Here is a 5786-nt window from a genome sequence, read left to right as displayed (position 1 = left end):
AAGTGGTAGAGCACTAGCCTTGAGCTGAAGAGCTGAGGGACAGCACCCAGGCCCAGAGTTCAGGCCCCACGACCAGACCCAAAAAAATAAATAATACCAAGTTGGGGGCTGGGAAGGTGGCTCAGTAGTAGAGCGCTTGCCTTGCATGCCTGAGGCCCTGGGTTCGATTCCTCAGCACCACATAAGCAAAATAATAATAATAATACCAAGTTGGGTGCAAGTGGCTCATGCCTGTAATACTAGCTACTCAGGAGGCTGAGATGTGAGATGTGAGGAATGCGGTTCAAAGCCAGCCCGAGAAGTAAAGTCTAATTAACCACCAGAAAACAGGAAATAGCGCTGTGGCTCAAGTGGTAGAGCATTCACCTTGAGCTGAAAAGCTCAGCGCCAACATCCAGGCCTTGAGTTCAAGCCCCATGGCTACCTCCACCACCACCACCACCACCACCAAATAACATCGGAACTTTTCAAAGCAGAATACAATGCCTGATTTCTAGTAGTTGCTTATTAAATGCTCTCTAAGTGAATTAAGCCAAAGTAAAACTTGTGGCCTCCTCTAATCAATTCTTGTTCTGGGCCATCTGGATGGATCTTTCTCAGGTCCACTTGGATATACACACATATATGTATATGTGTATATAAATATATATGTATTTTTTTGGTAGGATTGGGGTTTAAATTTGGCCTTACTAAGAAGGTGCTCTGCCACTTGAGCCACTCCACTAGTCCCTTTTAGTTGATTACTTTTGAGATAGGGTCTCACTTTTATGCCTGGGCCATATGGACTACAATTCTATTTATGCTTTCCTTTGTCACAGGGATGACCAAAGTGTACCTCTGTACCTAGCCACTGGGTAATATGGAATCTCCAGAACTTTTATGACTAGGCTGACTTCAAACTGTGATCCTCCATTCTCCGCCACCCAAGTACCTAGGATTATAGGCTTGAGCCACCATGACCAGCCAGGAATATTTTCAATAGGTCTGAGAGAATCAGTTCTCTCTCTGGGCCCCTTCAAGGCTCCTCCCACAAGGTCCTGTTGTAATTCACATGGGCTAACTGTTTTTCCTGCCATTGGTTACTATGCCCTGATGGCTTAATCACACCTGACATGTTGCCTTCCGACACACAGGCAACTGTGACTAAAAACAAAAATCCCTGAATTTTCAAGTCACTATTTTAAAAGGTTTTGGGTCATTACAGTTAATTCCTGAACTTGAAAAACACATTTAAGGGCTGGGAAGGTGGCTCAGTGGTAGAGCGCGTGCCTTGCATGCATGAGGCCCTGGGTTCAATTCCTCAGCACCACATAAGCAAAAAGAAAAAAAAGCCGGAAGTGGCGCTGTGGCTCATATGGTAGAGTGCTAGCCCTGAGCTGAAGAGCTGAGGGACAGCGCCCAGGCCCAGAGTTCAGGCCCCATGACTGGACCCCCCCAAAAAAAAGAAAACACATTTAAAAAAATAAATTTAACCCACCACAGAACCTGAGCACATTCTGAAAAGGTACCCAACTGTCCCTGAACCAAAGCTGCAACCTCACCTAGAAATCTGTATCACTTTGCACACTTGGGTGACCCTTATTCTGCTTACTGTTGAATGAATGACTAAAGCTTTCCTAGAACACTATTGGGAAGTAGGAGTGCAATATGGTGGATTTTATGGTATCCTTCCTCCCAGAGGGTGGCGGCATTTCCTTATTTTAAGTTCATTGTCTCACATTTTGGTTAGTTTCCAATCTGGTCATTCTTTCTTTCATTTTGCCTATGCTGGGAATCAAATACAAAACCAAACCATGCTAGGCAAGCACTCAAATACCAAGCCCCTTCATATCTGAAAGCTTTTAGGATTAGGGAAGTGGACTATATACAGTTGCTTCACCTATCCCACTAGGTTTCCTTTTAAGAAGTCAAATTTAGGGCTGGGAAGGTAGCTCAGTGGTAGAGTGGTTTGCCTTGCATGCATGAGGCCCTGGGTTCGATTCCTCAGCACAATATAAGCAGAAAAAGCTAGAAATGCCGCTGTGGCTCAAGTGGTAGAGTGCTAGCCTTGAGCTCAAGAGCTGAGAGACAGCGTCCAGGCCTGGAGTTCAACCAAAAAAAAAAAAATTATATTCAAAAAAAGTCAAATTCAAAGTTGGGGAGCTGGTGTCTCACACCTGTAATCCTAGCTGCTCAGCAGACTGACATGATTCCAAGACAGCCCAGATAGGAAAGTCCATGAGATGCTTATCTCCAATTAACCAGCAAAAAGTGGAGTTGCTGCTCAAGTGGTAGAGTGCCAGCCTTGAGTAGAAAAAGCTGAGGACAGTGCCCAGGCCCTGAGTTCAAGCCCCAGTACTGGAACACACAAAAAAAGTTAAATTCACACAATACACACAAACAAGTAATCCATAGATGAGCAATCCTTGCTCTTATGCAAAGTAAAAGAAGTATGATTTCAAGGACAATGGCCTTCTCCAAATATAAAGTTGCAACTCCAGGTCTATGTTTGAAGTTACATGTTAATAATTCCACTCAGCTCTTACTTAATATGAAGAAGCTCTTGGAGAAAGTATTTTGGGTCTCTAAGTATTATTTACATCTTACATTGTAACAACTTCAGATCCCTCTTTCCTTCCCTCTTTGTATTTCCCTGATTTGGGGCTAGGGAGTATCTAGAACCAGGCAGCACTGGAATTTGAACTCAATTACACAGTTGGTGCTCTACCACTGGAGCCATGCTTCCCACCCTGCTTTTCTTTTTGCCCATCTTGGTGCCTGAACTTAGGGCCTGAGCACTGTCCCCGAGATTTTAGACTCAAGGCTAGTACATGACCATTTGGGCCACAGCTCCATTTTTGGCTTTTTGGTGGTTAATTGGAGATAAGAATCTCATGGACTTTCCTTGCCTGGCTGGCTTCAAATTGTGATCCTCAGATCTCAGTCTCTTGAGTAGCTAGATTTCAGGCATGAGCCACTGGTGCCTGGCTTCCACCCTGCTTTTAGCTGTTTTTTGTTTGTTTGTTTTTAACAAAATTACAGGCATTTCTTCCTGGGCTGGCTTTGAACTTCAATTTCAGCCCCTAAGTACTTAGAAAGTAGAAAAATTTCCTAAGATACTCCTATATCTGTCTTTCTAGAATGACCTAAGAAGTTTTCCTCTAAATCTCAGACAGTTAAGGGACAATTCATAATACCACCTTATTAACTGATCTTACTGGCTTTAAAAGCCCTCTCATAATGCACAGACTTCATACAGTACTCAGCAGAAACCTCCATTCTAATTCTCTCCACTTTAGCTGTTCTCATCAGCTAAGCCAGTCCTAGAGAAAACTCTACAGATATGTATGTGTATTCATTCATCCTCTCTAATCTTTGACATTTCTATACCCTGATCTTTTCTTGTGTCCTGACCACTTTTAGGGGTATGGAAGGGAGAGTCAGTCAAATATTGTGAGACCAAAAACCAGAATTTGTCAATTATCCCCCACAACAAAACATTTACCTTCATGTTTTGTTTCTTTTCTGACCATAAAAGAGAAAAACATTTTGTCTATTTATGTGGACATCTTTAGGCTACCTAGTGTACAACTCTGCGTATGTATTGAAGAAGGCAAATGCTAATCCTGAGTACAACTCTCTCCTTGTCTGAATTTGATAAACAGCCTGAACTGTGAGAGAAGCACAATAAATAACATAGTATTATCCAAAAAGGGAAGAAAGAGACACCACAATGTAGGGAGAACATTTAAACAGAATTGCCTTTAGTGGCCCTTCCCCAAAAGACAGTGAGAATATTCTGGTTTGTCTCTGATCTCTGACTTTCCTAAATGAAATGTGTGGGAGAAAATATATTTCTTCACACTTCTGTACAACATAAATATTTAAACATATGTATGCATTATTTTGTAATTTAAAATTTAGTAATACATTGGTTTAGGAGGGAAAGAGATGAAAAGTGTCCAAAGGGAAAATCTGAACGGTTCCAATCTGTGGAAGACTAAGAAGTGAACTGAACATTAAAAGTACAGGATAGAACTGAAACTTCTTTGTACAACTACTTAAAATAAAATAAAATATATGATAGACAGAGAATCTACTTTTCTGGCTTAGTAATCCATTAGGTTCATCTTTTTCTATACTCCTCACTTCTCCCAATACCTCAAGGTTTGAATCAGTTTTCTAATCACACAGACACCTGGGCTCCAGAAAAAGTAGATAAAGCACAAGGGGTGATGCCAACCTTCCGGAATGGAATTTCTCACTCGTCCTCAAATCCCTTCCTCAGTATATCACCAGGACTGATGAACTCCATCACCTGTCTAGGAAATAGCCAAGTCTAAGTCTCATAGTAGTTTCACCAACTAAGGTTGGAAAATTTCTAGCTGACTTGTGATCTCTAAACCCCTTTACATTCAGACAATGAAATAATTCTCTAATTATAGGAAAACAAGATCTGAGTAGTCACTATAGATCACATTATTAAGGTGGGGCAAGGGAAAGAAGCAGAAAAACATCCTTCATATTGAACTTCTTAGCTCTTTCAGCGAACATATAAACAGTAAGAAAAAAATTTTTTAAAGAAAAAAAACCATTGCAGTCTAAACCATGAGGCCATGAGAAAGTATAGAAGATGAGTTTGGAGCGGCCAATAATTAGGGAACAAGAAAAAAAATTACTTTTGTCGTCACCTTCTTATTCTGGGACGACCAAAAAACAAAAAAACCACTTCAAGTCACCACATCTAAATACTAAAGGAACAAAAGAGTGAATACTCCTAAACCCACAGCATCCAGAGACCCTGAAGCTTTCCCAGAAGCTCCCACAACTGAGAGAAGGCCATGCTTTCTGCTTCTAGTTCTTCAAGACTACCTTGGTTGGTCTTTTACATCAGGAATGTTCAAATCTCTCTCGACTCCTCACCATGGCACCCTAGTTTTCTAACAGCCACTGTCCCAGGAAATAACGCCTCTGATCAGGTAATCACCCTTCTCAGGCCCTTCCCAAGAGACAGCTCTCAAGAGACCCCCCCCCTCTTCCCCCAGCCTCAAGTTACCTTCGGGGCAGGGAGTCAGGGTTGACCCCCTCCTCCCCTGGGGCAAATGGGCTTACCTCACCCGTCCCTTTCCCCAGCTCCTCCCTCTCCAGTGCCTTTTAAAGAGTAATGAGGCCCGTCCTGCCCCACTCACAGGTTCAGGGCCTCCAGCACCCACCGCCTCCCCAACTTCAGGCTCACAGCCCTCCAGATCCCCCTCCTCAGCGCCCCCAGTAGGCCTGCAGGGACCCGGCCCCCTTCTCCCCTCTCCAATGGGCCGCCCTAACCCCCTCGCATAGGCCCAGACCCGCCTCTGGTCTCGGGTCAGGCTGTTCCCATCTCCCAGCACCTCCGCCTCTGCCCTTGTGGGCTCCATCAGCCTCAGTACCTGGGGCTCCGTCTCCTCCGTCGGGCCCAAGCCTGTGTCGAACAGACAAACAGCTGCAGTTCAACCAAACCCTCTTGCCCCTCCTCCTCCACCTCCACCACCACCACCTCCTCCTCCTCCTCCTTCTCCTCCTCCTCCTTCTCCGGCTCGCCTTGGGGCAGGGAAACTTCAACCAATAGCCTACCCCCGAGGGCGGGTTTTATGTGCACTCATCTGCCAATCCTGTGGGGAAAGGCGGGTCTCTTGAGGCGCTTCCACCAACCAGTATGAGACAGGGACCCGACAGGCGGGGCCTCAAACCAATAAATAGAGAGAAATCTTCAAGATGGACGAGGTGAGGAGCCAGTAAAGACCGAACTTCCAGAGACAGGGGGTGGTGCAGCA

At 44.3% G+C, this 5786-nt stretch overlaps 1 protein-coding gene across 2 annotated transcripts in view; it reads right to left on the bottom strand.

Moving 5' to 3' along the window:
- The window catches only part of Rab5b (RAB5B, member RAS oncogene family), a 34733-nt gene extending 29250 nt beyond the window's left edge, over nucleotides 1-5483 (bottom strand). The window contains exons 1-2 of one of the 2 annotated variants that reach the window (XM_013022019.1): nucleotides 5403-5483; nucleotides 4223-4301 (exon numbers count right to left, since the gene is read on the bottom strand). The gene's annotated coding sequence lies outside the window, so the exon portion shown is untranslated. The remainder of the gene's footprint in view (nucleotides 1-4222; nucleotides 4302-5402) is intronic. The other variant, XM_013022015.1, reaches the window with a different exon arrangement.
- Nucleotides 5484-5786: the final 303 nt, after the last annotated feature.

The sequence above is a fragment of the Dipodomys ordii genome, unplaced genomic scaffold (assembly GCF_000151885.1).
Source record: "Dipodomys ordii isolate 6190 unplaced genomic scaffold, Dord_2.0 Scaffold3, whole genome shotgun sequence".
Taxonomy (NCBI): domain Eukaryota; kingdom Metazoa; phylum Chordata; class Mammalia; order Rodentia; family Heteromyidae; genus Dipodomys; species Dipodomys ordii.
Note: the sequence above shows the minus strand (reverse complement) of the source record. Positions and strands in the feature narration are given on the sequence as shown.